Source organism: Phasianus colchicus, chromosome 1 (genome assembly GCF_987193195.1).
Source record: "Phasianus colchicus chromosome 1, bPhaCol1.hap1.1, whole genome shotgun sequence".
In the NCBI taxonomy this organism is placed as follows: Eukaryota; Metazoa; Chordata; class Aves; order Galliformes; family Phasianidae; genus Phasianus; species Phasianus colchicus.
Window position 1 is genome coordinate 152,362,828 of NC_143436.1, and position 17,811 is coordinate 152,380,638.

At 37.4% G+C, this 17,811-nt stretch overlaps 1 long non-coding RNA gene across 1 annotated transcript in view; it reads right to left on the reverse strand.

Moving 5' to 3' along the window:
- Positions 1–11,067: 11,067 nt before the first annotated feature.
- LOC149920153 (uncharacterized) overlaps positions 11,068–17,811 on the reverse strand; it is an 82,608-nt gene continuing 75,864 nt past the window's right edge. Inside the window, exons 2-3 of the long non-coding RNA XR_016461336.1 lie at positions 12,652–12,730; positions 11,068–11,150 (exon numbers count right to left, since the gene is read on the reverse strand). This is a non-coding gene — a long non-coding RNA (uncharacterized LOC149920153). The remainder of the gene's footprint in view (positions 11,151–12,651; positions 12,731–17,811) is intronic.

The window sequence follows — 17,811 nt, forward strand, 5'->3', positions numbered from 1 at the left end:
GTCCAAATGGAAACAAATAATGACCAGTTAATGGCACAGTAAGGGTGCAATCCCTTGAAATCCTTCAACAAGTTTGTCAGTGAACCAAGGTGAGTGGTGAGAAGGAAGGGATGATGTTCATAAGGACTTTGACAGGCTTGAAAAATTCAACAAGGATAAATGCAGTGTCAGGGACTTCCTGGATTGGAGCATTTCCCAAATCAATATAGACTGGGTGCTGAATTGGTAGAGATCAACCTCATAGAGAAGGACTTGGTGATGCTGCTGGATGAAAAACTGGATGTGCTCTGGCAGCATGCACAAGCAGCCCAGAAAGCCAAAGGTGATGATTTTCTTCATCTCCTGGACTCCTGTGAGGCCCCACCTGGAATCCTGAATCCACATGTGGGTTCCATAGGACAAGAGGGACACGGACCATTAGAGCAGACCAGAGGAGGGCTATGAATATGACCAGAGGGCTGACGTACCTCTTCTACTAAGAAGGGATGAGAGTGTTGAGACTGTCTGGAGAAGAGAAGGTTTTAGGAATACCTTACTGCATGGGTGCCTAACCCTTTGGCTTGCCTGGGCTGCACTGAGTGAAGAGGAATTGTCTTGGGCCACATTTATGTGGGTCACTCTAAAAGTAATGCCTCCTATTTATTTCCATAGAAGGGACAACAAATACAAATAACACTGTTGGACTGAGCGAATTTTCAGCTACACAACACTGTTTTTCCACATAGTCACCACTATTAGCTCTTTATGCATTTTTGCCAACAGTGAACAAAAGCCTGCATGCTGTGCTTCTTGCTTCTTAAAATCTGTAACAATGGAGGTGAGCCACTGTCACTATTTTCATTACTGAAACATGCCATGCATTGCCTCACTATGCTGACATCCACTGTTTGGTCTCTACAAAAAAAAACAGTGTTAATGAATGTCAATGTGTGCCATTTTTTTTGCTTGTGGAGGAATTCAGTGACACAGTTTTGATTCATGCTCACTTCCAAGTCAGATGCCTTTCTGACAGTGTCCCTCTGCTACCACATGTCACACAGCAATAAAAGGTAAGATTGGTAGGAAGGTTCCAACTCTACTGTCATGCCTCCAACATTCAGCTCTGACATCATAAAATAGGAGGCATTACTTTCAGAGCAGACTTCATTGAACATATAATATAGTTGATGTATATAAACTAACAAAATTTATTTTAATTTTTAATGTTTTTAATTAAAATGTATACTAAAAAGAGTAATACAAACATACAACTAGTGGGATATGTGACCTTGTTTTTGTGCATCTAATACATCAGCCTGGTTTGATGGCAGTGCTTGCAATTCCTAGTGAGTTCTCAAAGTGTTTCTCATGAAATTTTACTGTTCCTGTACATCATCCTTCAAAATAGTTGTTCACAAAAGTACATACAATGATACAAATAAAATGTGGTTGTGAAGAGTGGGATATTTCTATCTGGTAAGAGAGATCTTATAGAAGTCTGGTAAAGATATCTTTAAAAATTTTATTTATTCCAACAATCTTGAAGCATATTCTCAAATATCTTTATCAGAATGGAAAGCATAGCTGCATATTCTCTGGTGTTCACAGGACTGTGTTTATCAACATCCACAAACTTATTTGCCAGAACTTGAGCTGTCTCTGCACTGCACCCCATGCTCCGGTTTCAGCCCAGACTGGGTTAGTAGTGCCCTGATATTTCATTGGCACTGAAGGACCAGGCCCGGCCACTTGGCTGGAAGAGCCACTGCCATGATGGTGTGGGGCTGGGGCAGCTGCACTGTTAGCTGTACCGTGCCATGTGTTGGACATGCCTGCTTTGCCGCAACATTTTATTAAAAAAATGGGCTTATAAGGAAGATGGAAAGAGAATTTTTTACCACTGCTATGCTGTAGTGATGACAGAATAAGTGGCAATGATTTAAAATTAAAAGAGAGAAGATTTTAATTAGACATAAGGAAGAAGATTTTTTATTTTTTTATTTTTTTTTTTAACTTGGAGAGTGATAGAGATACTGGAACAGATTGCCCAAAGAAGCTCCTTTGCCAGGAGAGCTGCAATTAGATGATCTTTAAGGTCCCTTTCAAATCAAATCATTCTGTGATTCTAAGCTGTGGATTCCTGTTGCAGTTTAACCCTGGTGAGCAGCTAATTACTACACAGCCACTTATTTACTCTCCTCACAGTGGGATGGAGGAGAGAATTGGAAAGGTAAAAGTGAGAAAACTCATGGGTTGAGGTAAAGACAATTTACTTGGTACTGCAAAAGCTGCTCATGCAAACAAAGCAAAACCAAACAAGGAAATCATTCACTGCTTCCTACTGGCAGGCAGATGCTCAGCCGTTGCCAGAAAAGCATGGCTTTTTCACATATAACACTTAGTTTAGAAGGTAACTATCATGACTCCGAATATTTCTCTCTTTCTTCTTATTTTCTTACAGCCTTTATTGCTAAGCAGGATGCCACATGCCAGGGAATATCCCTTTGGGTTAAGTGTCCCATCAGTGTACCTTTCTATCTTTTTTATTGATAGGAAGGCAAGACAACATGAGAACCAGAAAAGTCCTTGACTTAGTGTAAACACTGCTAGCAAAAACTAAAATATTGGCAAGTTATCACCATTATTTTCATAAAAATTCCAAAACATGGGGTTGAGAACATTATTACCTCTATCCCAGCTAAAACCAAGAAAATGCTTCTTCCATGGGAGTGTTCAAGGCTAGGTTGGATGAGGCTCTTAGCAACCTGATCTAGTGAAAGATATACCCACTCATAGCAGGAGGATTGAACCAGGGGATCTTTAAAGGTCCCTCCCTACCCAAACCATTCCACGACTATGATTCAACAATTCTACTATTCTGTGATTCAGCTTGCCTCTAGGTCAGCATGAACTTGTGAACAAATACTGAGGGTGAAATCAGTCAAAACAATGAAATGGAATGGTAAAGAGACTAAGGCTGACTAGAAAAAAAAAAAAAAAATATCTGGAAATAAATACAGATATATTATGGAGAAAAGTAAGGATTACGGTAAGAAGATAATAAAGGTTAACTTATCTATGGCAGTGTGGAAAAAAAACAATCTCTAGCTGGAATTATTATTTAAACTGAGGAAAGGTAAGAACTCCAGGAAAATATTTTGGTGAAAACAACAACAATAATAAGAAAATTCTTCAAACCCACATAATGATGAAAAATCATGTAAAAAGACTTGAGAAAATGACTGGATGAACAACATGCAGCGTAGGTGGCACAAGAAAAATTTGAATTTTTACAAGCAGAAGAGCAGAAGACTTAGCTAGTAAAGTGTAACTGTTGCCTTTTTAAGACAAACATCTCAAGAAATGTGATTCATATGCCTTAACACAGATACCTAGTTTCATTTTAGTGGCACCCTTTGACATAGCTTTCAGTTTAGGGTGGATGTCTTAGATATATTAGACATTTGAAAAACAACAACAACAACAACAAACACCTACAAGTCATTTTGAAACACATGAAGATGCTTAAAAAAAACTAATACTTTTAGGTAATAAAAATCTAAGCAAAAGCATTAAAAGCAACAACAACAGCAAAAAAAAAAAAGACAAAAACAGAACAAACAAACAAAAAAATCCTCTAGCTATATCATTCATTTAAGTCATGTTGATCCAGTTGTCTATACAATTAAACAAAATGAAATTTATGATGCTCTAAGATCATCACAATTCACCTGCAAAGTAGTTGCACCAGAAAGCCAAAGGACTCCCATAGGATTTATTATACATCTGCCCAAAGAAATTTGAATTAACATATCCATAAGGATTCAGATACAAATGTATGAAAATCTCTTTCTTAAATAGGTAATGGAAACTGTTAGCAAATAGAATAAGCACGCTCAGTCAGAACTGTAGTAGCTGCATATACAGTCATTTTTAATCCATTTCTGAGCTCTGAAAAATGAATTATTATGCCTCCAACCACACATAAAAACTCAAGTATGATTTGCATTTGAGTTCCAAAATCTTATTTATGACCTTTGAAAATTTTAAGAAAGAATTTATGATCATCTGTGGTGCATACCAGAGTCTGTCATGAACAAGTAAAAGAGAATCAGGATTCACCATTTCATCAGAATGTCCTTATCCCATGCTCACACAGAAGTTTTAGAAGACTAATGTATTAACAAAATATCCCTCTAGCTTCTCCTTATCTTTACAAGCCATCAAAAATTCCTAACATTGTTTCTAAAGCTTTTTCCTTACTTGTGCTGATATATATATACACGCACACATGAACATACACATATATGCACATATATGTATACACACACACACGTGTGTGTCTACAGAGAAGCCATGACAGCCTTGTGCAGAGGGCCCAGGAGAATTTCATGAGGTTCAACAAATCCAAGAGTAAAGTCTCACACTTCAGCTGTGGAAATCCCTACTATAATTACAAGCTGACATCAGAAAAAGGGGCAAGATGCATGTAAAGATTATGAAATCATATTTTTTTTAAGTAACTAGTCAACTTTAAAAGTTTCCAGATTCTTTAGCATTTTGGAAAAGCCCTAGGATTTTGTAGAATAAAATATTCTCTTTTCACATTTATCCATATTTATCCAACATCATTGTACAAATTCATTATTGCTTTTCACACATCAATATGATCAAAGTGTAGCTATGTGTCTGCTCACTGTAAAAGCAGGCTTAATTTGAAATGCTAAAAGCTTTGATACAGAACTTTAAACATGGGCATGTGCATTAAATTATGTTGTTCTAACACCTGCTTATGGCCCCTTACTTGGGAGCCAAGGCTGTGTGAAATGACACAGGACCTACAGAAGACCTATACAGGCTGCTAGAAGGCAGAATATTCTGCATCTCAAACAGTTGTACATAATCACATACGGACAATGCAATCAATCCCCTAGTATCTAACTTGGGATGAAAAGAATTCTGGGCAACACTGACTATGCTGATTAGATTTCCATTTGCTATACTCTAAGCTCAGACACTCAGCTGACATACAGATAACTGGGCATAGACAGTTAAATATAGTTATTTCTGATCCAAATCCCATCCCTTAGGCTCATTTCATCTGTTCACATTTAGAGAAGTGAACAAAGTCCCCCTCTCTTTGACTGTCATTTTCATCGATGGTCTTAAACTATGTTTAGAAATACTTTAGAAAAATTCTGCTCTGAAATACCTTATATGGAGTATCAAGGAACTTTTGGAGTCATAAACATTCACTTTTTTTTCTCTAAAAAAATCTCAGAACAAGATTTTTAAGGATACAAATCCTTTAAACAGATTTAAATAATCTGCTTTAACCATGAGTTAAGTGATGAATCTTAATCTTCTTGTTCTTTTTAGTTCTTTTTCATTTCTTTTTCATTAATTGGTAACCCTCAGGGCATTAAACTAAATAGGTTTTACAGTAAATTTGCTACTTCTTTAGGCTAGTATTAAAATTACTTAATGTACTTGTTGAGAACTAGAGCATTTTTAAAAATACAGTCACTGTATTTGCATTTGTAACATTTGATTAAAAAGCAGGAATAACTATTATGCAATATGCTGTTTATTTACTTGTGCAGGGCTTACTGGCTGTGTAAATTAGAATTCAAATAAAATGAATAAAAATAGTCTTCCAAATGGTTAATTACTTTATTTATTTAATTGATTTTTTTTTTAAATGTACACTACATACAAATTTTATTATCGCACATTTTTTATTTGAATATAACAATTTACAAAGCATGAACAGACACCTGCATTTTAATATACACAACCCAGTTTGCTTTTTATTTGCCCTGAGCTTCATGGATGATTGCTGATTAACTTTTACTGAAAGAAAGGCCCTCGACTGCCATTGCCGCCATAGAAAACCATTTCTTAGTCAATTTCTGTAGGTAGGAAATTTATGTTCAGATGGTTAAAACAGACTTTTGCTTCTACATGCCAATCCTTTGTAGACAAAAACAGGCCATGTTTTGAAAGTAGTCTACAATTTCATACCAGTTATCTATTACAATTTTAAGGAGAAGATACTGTGGATTTTGATAAAAGAAGTAAATAAATCACAGTAAACAGAATATTAAATCTATCTGTGTGAACTAAAAACAAGCCACATGTTGACATGATGCTAAGAAAACCTTACAAGCAGATGTTTCAGATATATGAAGGGTTTGAATGGTTGAATACCATATGGGTATATTTTTCAAAGGATATGTTATAGAGAAGATGCCTTCATTTCTCAGTGGCTTGTCAAATGAATTGTCACATGAATCAGAATACAGATTTTTGGCTAGGCAATAGAACAACCAAAACAGTTATTAAAATGGGCCAAAATCAGGACTGAGCTATAAGTTTTGAAAATGTATAGTACAGCAAGACCTAAAACCAGAATAATCGAGGAAACACTTAGCTTTTGTCCATTTTTGTGCTGTCATGAGATGCTGAGATGTATAAGAATTTTCCTTTGTTAGAATTACAAAATCATGCAGTATAGAGGTGACCTTTAGACATACCTAGCACCTCCTCCTGTGCAGAGCAGATCCAGTTAAAGGAGATTGCTTAGGGCTGTGTGCAGCCAGGTTTTGAGTATTTCCACACATGGACATGCCACTTCTCTGGGCAAAATACTTCAGTGTTTGACCACCTTTATATATTTTCCCCCCACTTTTTTGGGGGGGAAATTTCACAGTATCTTCCATTCTTAGGCCCAATAGGGGAGCATGTCTTACTTTTCCAGAGCTGAGAAGTACCCAGCATCTACAAGACAATTTCAGTGAATATTATTTACTTATCTGCCTTTCCATTATTACTCACTTTCTTTATTCTACATTAACCCCTTAATGGAAAGGAAAAGAATTATTAGAATCATAAACTAGATGAGGAATCCTGTCCTTGAAAGTAACTTGATCTCCTGAATCTACTGTTTTTTGTTTTGTTTTGTTTTGTTTGTTTGTTTGTTTGTTTGTTTGTTTGTTTGTTTGTTTTTTATCACATGGCTGACATTTTCTTCTATTTTTAGTTTTGGGTTCCAGTTTGGATGAATGAAAGACCTGTTGCCCTAGAATCATGTCAGAAAAATGAAAGAACAAAATTCATGAAAATGTTTAGCAGATGTGCTCATATGTTTTCTATTTTCAAAGTATTCCCAAGTTCATTTCACAAAAGAAATTAAAAGGGAACAAGAAATTAAACTTCCAATCTGTTTTTTCTATTTTTATTTTCATCCATTACACCTTTCTTGTCTAATATCTATATTTATTTTTAAATATAAAATCAAAATACAAGAAACCCAACCTTAACCCAACCTTTTATTATAAGTTGGCAATGCTCTTTTTTCTACGCTTTAAACAAGGTAGAGGGGAAATGGGGGAATGTAAAGCAAAGGTTATCATCTCTATTGTAAAATTATTGCTTCACTTGACATGAGGAACTTGTCATTTTTAACAACCTCCATTCTTCTCATTTTCAGCTTCCTGCATATACTGTATCAGTTGTGCCAAATAGAAAGCCGTGCTTTGTATGCCATTGTTTCAGATAGTTTTGTAGATATACAGAGATAAGAAACATCTCCTTGATCATCATAGCAAGCATGATTATTTTTAATATACAGTCTTACTTGGATACCCCTGTGAAGCGTTGTGAAAGTGAAAATAGAAAAGCGCCTTCTTAAAAAATACAAACAAAAAAACAAAAACAGCCAAAACCAACAATAAATAGTCTCCATACCATAAATTCCCATAAGATCTCAAAAAGTGCTGCTATGTATGATAACAGTTGAAAGTCTGGCCTTCTCCTTTCAGTACCCATAAGGAAACTTCTGGTTGATTAACAGTATAAAGACCTGGTTCTTCATATCTGATGTGTAAATATGAATTTATAACCACTTAAACTTGACACTTTGAGCTTCAACTACAGTTCTTTATTATCCTTAGATGTTTTTTCCTCATTATTCCTCTCACAGAGTTTTCATGAATAAACTTGCCTACATTTGAGCTTCAAAAGAGATTAGTTTATCCCTTTTAAAACATTGTGATGACTGTTTTAACGTTTTGAGGAAAATATTTATTTATAAGGTATTTTTTATCAGTTGCCTCTCATTTTATCTTTTTACTTGAGTTTTCCCTGGTGATGGCCAAGTTCTAAAAAAAAAAAATGCTAGCATAAGACATCAGTACTGAAAATATTATAGTTGTATATGTGAATAACTCTGTATCAGTAAGACTTAAAAGAATAGCAGTGTTCACCACCTTTTTAGCTTATTGAAAAAGCTAAATATTATATAAAAGCTAATATTATAGTAACTTGCTAATTTAATCACAAATAAGGGCATATTCCTAAGCAGTTCAATATATAATTTGCCTTTTGGCCTAGTATGATAGTCTTTTAAATCAAGAAAAAGCTAAAAATGAATTTAATTAAGTTGATGTAGTACAATACTATAGAAATGAAAAATTGATATGTGTAAAATGTTTCTGAAATATGACTGCTTTCATAGCAAAATCATTAATACAACTGCAGTAAAAGTAAATATTTAACCAGTGACAAATCAAACATCCATCTGGTGTTTGCATTATATGAATTAAAGTTATTCTCACAATCCTAGAAGTTTTAAGTACTGCAGCTTCTCCTACTTCTTTTATGAAAGAGTGCTGAGGACTCTGACTAGTAAGACACTGCAGAAGGAAATTTGAATATTTAGTACAGACAAATCCAACCTGCAGACCACAGGCTGAAAGTGGCCTGGAACAGCCTATCTATTAGCCTGCCTTGGGCCCTGTGCCATCATGGCAGCGATTGTTCCCCACCAGGCGGTCTGGCCCTGCCCCAGGCATGCATCCATTTTTCAGCCAGTTCCCCTCAGCTTTATAGATTTTTCACATAAATGGTATGGAACATCCTTTTGTCCAGAGTAGGTCAACTGTCCCTGTCCTGTCCTCTTGTGCTCCCCCTGCCACCAGAGTGTCCAGCACTCAAAGCACAGTTCAAGAAGCTGAACAATTGAAATGTGCCTGGTTCTGTGCAGTACTGGTCAGCAACAATTAAAACATTTGTGTGTTAACAACATTGTTTCTTAGTGCTAGAGCCAAAATATAGCATCATGTCAGACACTACAAAGAAAATCACTTCTGTCCAAGCTGAGACCAGGATAATACCCTGATATGCATCAGGCACAGCACTGCTAGTGAGTCGAGGAAGTGATTGTTCCACTCTTTTGTGCTGGGCTGATGTAGCCTTACCTTGAGCACTGTGTGACATTTTGATTGCCACAATATAAAAAGGACACAAAGCTATTAGAGAGTGTCCAAAAGAAGACTACAAAAACAGTAAACTGTCTAGAAGGTAGTGAATGCATATGAGAAGTGTTCAAGGTCTCTTGGTGTGTTCAGCCTGGAGCAGATGAGATGAGGGGAGGCCTCATGGCAGCTGCAGCACCTCACAGGGAGAGAAGGAGTAGTGATGAACTCTGCTCTCTGTTGACAGCAACAGGACCTGAGAGAACAGCCTGGAGCTGTGTCAGGGAGGTGCAGTGGGGCTTAGGGAAAGGTGCTGCACCAAGAGTGCAGTCGGACACTGAGACGCGTTCCCTGGGAAACTGGTCATGGCCACAGTCTGTCAGAGTTCTTAAGTGTTTGGCTAACACTCTCAGAAACATGATTTGAATTTTTATTGGAGACAGGAGTTGAATTTGATGATTCTTGTGGGTCCCTTCCAGTAATAAATACTCTATGGAATGCATTATAATGCAACTCTGATGAATACTTAAATTACAGTTCAGGTTGCTATCAATATATCCTAATGTAACACACACACACACACACACACAAAAGTAAAAACATAAATCAGCTAGAGATGGAGGCTACAATAAAATGTGTTTCTGTTTGTAAAGGAGGCAGTGATGACTCTTAAGCTGAGAATGCAAAATAAATAAATAAATAAATAAAAGATGGTTGTAATATCTATCGAAAGGCAATGGTAAAATCACTCAACCAGTAATGCATTATTTGGAAATAAGCCAGTCGCTGATTCTAATTTGTTGCCAATAATTTCAGTTCAGATGTTTCCAGAACTGGGACTATATATCAAATATTGAATCAGCACAAATTAAAAAATAAAATGTTTTATTCTTAGGAATTCTTTGCCAGATACTCACATTTTAGTTGAACAGGTGATTTCAGTAGTATCCGATTGTAGAAAAAAATTAAGCCTTTCTAGTAAGATTACTTAAATAGAATATTTTTTACATGTTTGGTGGGCTAGCTTTGGCCAGCAGCCAGACACTGATCTACTACGCACTCCCTTCTCTCCATTACCAAGACAGAATTAAAAAGTTTGTGGGCAGAGATAAAGACATTGCTTACCAATTACTGTAACAGGCAAAACAGACTCATATCAGAGAAAATTAATTTGAATTACTGTAAATTATTTTTAATTTATTTCCATGCAAAGAAGATAAGATGAAAATAAAAGAGGAATAAGGAAATACACTGAATAGTTTAATACACACAAACTAAACATTTAAGACACAGTTGGCAAAAGACTTAAATTTCAGTAGCATTTTTGAATAATTAATGTTGGTTGCTTTCTACCTAGCAATAGAGCTATTAGTATTAATGCAAATTGCAGCACTGTAGCCTCAGATGCTACATTCAAAGCTCATTTTCTGATGTTGTTATAACGTGACTTTTTGAAAAAATTTTAGTTGATTTTCTAAAATACTTCTTGCTCCAATGTTTATATGTAATTATGTCAATACTATTTCTTATAATATTCACATAACATAATCATATCAATATACAAGTATATAATCAATCAATAAACACGTAATCATTTGATTGTCAAATATTATGCTGATGAATGTAGACTAACAATGTCACTTGCTACAGTTATTGTTGTTTTCTAAAAATTGTTTCAGTATACAATTCTGTATATGCACAATTTTTGTAATCTTCTCAGCAGAACTAATGTAAAGTAACTCCACAGTTTTCTCAGAAACTGATAAAACAGGAACTCATCTCCTTATTGAGAAACTTATGATGAGTATTTCAAAAATAGAAATATTATTCTCACCGTGGTTCCAAATTTATTCCTCTTTGCTCCAGAAAATTAGGTAGGTATTAAGCCATTTGACTTTGCACTGTTCCTCATACCTGAAAAAAAAAAATAGTCTGCTTTGACTACAGGGATATAATCACCTTCAGTCTCTTCCAGGACACTGTGGAAAGGGAAGATGCTAAACTGAAATTTATTAATAGAAAAAGTGACTAGCTTTATTAAGTCTAAGGTGGGATTACAGCATGATTTATGTAATGCTCTCCAAAATAACAGTATTACAGTCTTTCTGCTAGAGGTGCTTAAAAATTTTAAACCGACAAGCCCTAACGCTAATCTCTAGCCTCAACTGTTGGGTCTTTGCATAGCTACTGATTAAGTTACTGAGGCATAGAAGTCACCTATATTCTTTTTTCTTCTACCTTGAAGCATACAGCATAAATATATAGATACGTAATGTGCTTACTTTATACTGCATTCTACCTCAGGTGGTCCCAGATAGGGTACAGGCAGAGATGTAACAGTGGCAGGGTCAGGGCTGGTCACTCTCAGAGGGTCTGGGTATTCTTCACCAGCTGGATCCAGCTGGAAGCTCTTGGAGCAGGTCCTACCCCTTTACTCTATCCTTCTCCATACTATCATGTGATAAGTCTCTTTGCTGGCAGGAGTAGCTTTTTGCACAGGGAGGGACAATGGTTGGCTGGGGAACAGCCTGACAGACCACAGAACAGAAGGGAGACTCCAGTCCTTTTTGTCATGGGGCAGACAGGCACCTGCACTCTTCCTTGCTAGGATCCCAAAGGGCAGCCAGCAGGGGAGGAAAGGAAATGTACCCCTCAGGAAGGCCAGCTTCAGAAAGGAGCACCAAAAAAGAAGGACTGTCATTAATCAATTTCATAGTGTTACACTTTTGAAGGTAGTGCTTATGAGCTTTTCTGAGTGGTTACTGATTATGTATGTTGGTATTGCTATAATGGCTGCTTAGAACTATTTTGTTTAAATTGTTGGGTTTTTAATTGGACTAAAGGTGATCCTTGACTTTTTTGTAAGGGTTGATCAGCTTTTACCTAAAAGGGTTGATCAGCTTGTGATTGCATAGGTATTTGTGTATCAATACACCAACAATTATCTATAAAATTTTACTTTTTTTGATTTTTTAATGGAATACTTAAGAATTTTTCTCCCATTGGCAAGTTTATTTTTCATTAATAATTACTTCTGTCTGGACATAGGGTAGACTGAAAAAAATAAGGACACGGGAGCAACATAAACCTTGAATGATATCTGGTACAGTTAACTTGTACAGTGGTGTTAAAAAAAAATTGTTTCCTTTATACAGTGTATTAGTGTTTATTAAGTCTTTAGCTGAGTTACAAATTTTAAAAAAGAAAGCAACCTCATTCTGTCTGAGCTCCTCACAGTGTGAGAAACAGGAAGAGAGAGTAAGCAGAGACATTTCCAGTTACTACTCACAAACCGTTTCAGACAAGGTGTCAGTGCAGCCATGTTCAGAGGATTTGGCTAAACACTGACTGTCCAGACCCATCTTGTAAAACTAAGTGGACAGACCAGTTGTTTCAAAGAATTACATGGACTTACCATTTTACTTCTGTAATGCAGTTGTCAGAGGAGTTGGATAGACTGGGATGGTTGTGCTGCTTAGCTGCTATAGCCTCTCCTGCTGAGAGATTAGATCACATTCACATCAAATTAAAAGGAAAACCAGGACATCAGACACTTATCAGCAAAAGAGCCTTAAAACTCTACACTTACATTTTTTGTATTGCCATAATTTCTAGTTTGTAAGACCTTCTGGTTAAAGACGATGAGAAGTAGAATTTGAACAATCATAAAACACTTTCCAGATTTGAGAAAACATAGCTTTTCAGAGTGGCCTTAATCTTCCCTTGTCTCTCACTTTTATATATTTTCCCAAATAATTTTTTCTTAAACCTTCACTTAAGAATGTTATATACATTTTTTGAAGTGATGTTCTAGCTTGAAAGATTACTTTTATTTGGTTTCTGTCACTTCTTTTTCTCATTATTATCTTTTTGTAAAAAAAAAAAAAAAAAAAAAGAAAAAAAAAAGTTAGCTAAATTATTGCATAACAAATCATAGAATCGTAAAATGGCTTGGGTTGGAAAGGACCTTAACAATCATCAATCTCCAACCCTCCTCCTGCATGCAGGATTGCTAACTAGATCAAGTACTAGATCAGACTGCCCAGGGCCCCATTCAACACCTCTGGGGATGGGGTATCCACAGTCTCTCTGGAGAGCCCATTCCAGCACCTCACCACACTCTCAGTGAAAAACCTCCCCCAGCATCTAACCTAAATCTCCCTTCCTTAAGTTTAAAACCATTTCCCCTTCTCCTTTTCCTACCTACTCATGTAAAAAGTTGATGTCCTTCCTATTTATAATCTCTCTTTAAATACTGGAAGGCTGTAATGAGGTCTCCCCACAGCCTTCTCTTCTCCAGACTGAAGAAGACCAGCTCCTTCAGTCTGTTTTCATAGGAGAGGTGCTCCAGCCCTTGAATCATCTTTGTGTCCCTCCTCTGGCTCAACTTCTTTCACAGAATCACAGAATCACAGAATTGTAGGGGTTGGAAGAGACCTCCAGAGACCTCCAGAGATCATCAAATCCAACCCCCCTGCCAAAGGTTCCCTACACCAGGTTGCACAAGTGGGCATCCAGGCGGGTCTTGAATATCTCCAGAGAAGGAGACTCCACAACCTCCCTGGGCAGCCTGTTCCAGTGCTCCATCACCCTCACCGTAAAGAAGTTCTTGCGCACATTTGTGCGGAACTTCCTATGCTTCAGTTCTCGGCCATTTCCCCTTGTCCTGTCTCCACATACTTCTGAAAAGAGTCTGGCCTCACCACTCTGCCCCCCACACCTTAGATATTTATAGACCTGGATCAGGTCTCCTCTCAGCCTTCTCTTCTCAAGGCTAAACAGACCCAGCTCACTCAGCCTTTCCTCATAGGAGAGATGCTCCAGGCCCTTCACCATCTTTGTGGCCCTCCGCTGGACTCTTTCCTGTGTAGGGGGCCCCAGACCTGAACATATCATGTTCAGTCCCTCATCATTCCCTGTAACTGGAGTGACGGAGGAGCACACGACTTGTGCTCCCAAACCCCTGTCCAGTCACCCCAAGACTCTAAAGTCATAGAATCACAGAATACTTAGAGTTGGACCTTTAAAGGTCATCTACTCCAACTCTCCTGCAATGAACAGGGAAACCTACAGCTAAATCAGGTTTTTCAGAGCCTAGTCCAGCCTGACCTTGAATGCCTCCAGGGGCAGGGCTTCCACCACCTCTCTGGGCAACCTGTTCCCGTGCACAGTGAGATAACAAGCCTCCTTGCTATATAGTTATGTGTTTGGGAGCCAAATGGTTGCTCCATGCTTAAGTAATACTTAAAAATGCTTAAACACACACCCCTGCCTTGTGTAGGACAGACCCAGCCTAGCCCGCTGCCACAGTCTTACCAATACCTCCTTACTGTGCCACATGCATGGGTGGCTTATGGCACGACTCGCGAGAGCTGGTGGCCTCTGCCAGGTCACTCTCCTCTCCTGGGTTTCCTCAGGGAAAGGAAAACTGCCCCTGTACCTCAAGATTCATTGTTGCGGATCCGGCTCCAAAGCAGCAGACCTCGGCTACTGAGTGCTACTTCCAGGGTTCAGCTACTTAAACTAGTACTGGGAGACAGAGAGGTCTTGTGCCCTCGGAAAGGCATCCTAAAGAGTAGTCAGCTTTGCTCCACTCCTTTGTATCCAAGGACAGCTTCCCAGGAGATCTTGTCCAACAACTACTTAAACAACCTGAAGTTCAATCTTATAAATTTCAGGGTCCTGACTCAATTGTTTGCCAGGCCCACATTCCTTGAGATCACAAACTCAACCAGGGCATAGTTGCTGCAGCCCAGGCTGCCTCCAATCTTAATTTCTTCAGTAATCTCCTCCTCACTGATGAGCATTAGTTCCAGCAACAGTTCACATCTGGCAAGTCTGTCCTACACCTAAACCAGAAGAAGGGCAACAAAACTGGTGAGGGATCTGGAGCACAAGTCTTATGAGGAGCGGCTGAGGGAGCTGGGATTGTTTAATCTGGAGAAGAGGAGGCTCAGGGGAGACCTCATTGCACTCTACAACTTCCTGAAGGGAGGTTGTGGTGAAGAGGGGTTTGACCTCTTCTGCCAGGCAAATAGTAGGGCCCGAGGAAATGGCCAGAAGTTGTACCAGAGGAGGTTTAGGTTGGACATGAGGAGAAACTTTTTCTCTCAGAGGGTGGTCAGGCACTGGAATGGTCTGCCCAAGGAGGTGGTGGAGTCGCTGTTCCTGGCAGTGTTCAAGAAGCACCTGGATGAGGAGCTATGAGATATGGTTTAGTAGCTTGTGGTACTAATAGGAATGGGAAGGTGGCTGGACTAGATGATCTTGCAGGTTGTTTCCAACCTTGTGATTCTATGATTCTATGACTTGCAGCTCATCATATTTTCTTCCCAGCAAATATACAGATGTTTGAAATCTTTCATCAGGAAGAGTCTGCAAGCAGGACACTTCTTGCAACTGAAGCAAGAAGGCCTCATCAGCAGGCCCCCCTTGATCAGATGGCCTGTAGTACACCCTGACCACCAGCTGTCCTTTATTTGTCTTGTCTGTAGTTTTAACCCACTGGCTCTCAACCTGTTCAGAGGGAGCTCCTCATAGTCTATCCACTTTTTAACATAGAGAGCAACTCCCCCACCTCTCCTACCTTGCCTATCTGCTCTAAAAGGCTTATAGCCCTCAATGGTGGTGCTATCCTTGTTATGTGAGTCATCTTACCATATGTCCATGATAGGAATAAGATCATAGCTTTCCAAGTCCATCACCATTTCCAGCTCTTCCTGCTTATTTCCCACACTGCATGCATTGGTATAGAAGCACTTCAGCTGCACTTTTGAACACATTACCTTCCTAGAGGAGTTCTAACACAAACCTCTGGGACAAATCTGAGGTTTTTTCCCTGCTACTTCCTGAAGTGACAGTATTCTCTGGCTCTCTCTGTCATTCAGCAGTACATGTCCTCCCTCCCCCAGCAGCTTTACTTTAAAGCTGTGCTTTAATTTAACATAATTTATATTATAAATAAGGGCCACCACAGAGAATCTGTCTGTTTTTGTATTCTCTGGGGAAATGAGATAGTAATGTTGATAAAAAATGCTAGATAAGAGATAAGAAAGGCAGATAATGCAGATACAATAGACATGCAGATAAAGCATTTATTCTGTTGTCAAATAGTTCTATTTCATACTTAGCAAGATGAATAGTAAGCATTCCAAAAGGACAGAAACGGATCACTCACTACAAACACCACTGGAAAAAAAAAAAAAAAAAAAAAAAAAAAGGTTAGTGGAAAAGATTTATAGCTATGAGTAATATGAGGCTTAGAAAACAGTCTGTCTAGTAAGAAGCAAATGTAATTCAGTCTATGTATTTTACCCAGAATGTAAGAAATTAATTGGTCTTGGTTCAAGATATGTTCATAAGAATAAATTCCTTGTTGCTTTTATAATATATCAACAAAAGTTACTACAAAGGAGGGATCTGATATCTCCTAATTATTATTCTCCAGAGAATCCAGATGTACTACTGCTGCTCATTCTCTGGAAGGCAAATTTGAGGGTGAAGTTACGTTTTACTTTGCCCACATATTTGCTGTAATATCCAACTTAAAGCTACTGGTACAGCACAGTATCTGCTTTCTGATAGTGATAAATATCTGAGTGAAAAAATCCTGGCAAATCTCATAAGCAACATGAATTTGTTAGATAAATGAATACATGATACTAATTCCATACAGTGAAAGACTTAGCTAGGAGATTACTGGAGTCCTGTCTTGAAATTCCCCTCTTTTTTTTCTGTTTTCTGAAATTTGCTTTGATCTCAATCTGTTACTAAAATTATGATCAAATCTAATATTTACATTGGGAGCACTAAATGAATGTGTAGAATTATATGGAAGGTGAGTGCATTTTGTTACATAACACTACAGTGCCTGAATCAAACTTTCATACTAATTGATGTTATGTAGAAGAAATGCTTCAGAAATTTTGATTGATTTTAACAGAAAACTTGTATTTCTTACACAGAATGAGTAAAAAAGAATCCAAAATACTTGTTTTCTTTTTATGTATATTTAAGTACTTCATCAAAAGGCAATAGAAGCCTTCAACAACTACAAGAATAAATGAGGCATTCCTCAAAGGAAAGAAGGGCTCCTTAAAATGTGTATGGATTCTGCCATAATGTTGAAGCATTCAACATTTTCAGAAAAATACTTTTAAAAGAAGTAAAAATGATAAAACAACAAGCTTGAGTGGTATTTTCTTCTTTTAAGAGTTTATTTCAAACTTCTAGGAATAAGAAAGCATAAGCGATTTGCTGTTACCAGTTTACATAGTTACTGAAGTCAACAAAAGGCTCAAAAAATTATTCAGATTTGAATTTTTATTGTAGAGAAAGAATTTTACAATTTATCTAAAATGACAGAAGCTGAACTTAATTCTGTTTTAAAAATCAATATATTTTTGCTTCTGTTCATACTGAAACTTGATTTTATAATTGATGATGTTCATTGAATTACAAATCAACAATTATACCTGCTATTTTGGTTTTGCTAATAGTTTCATAGCGATGAGAGAAGTAAAAAAATTCCCCAATTTTCCATGCAACATAAAAGTTGAATTGCACCCAATATTCT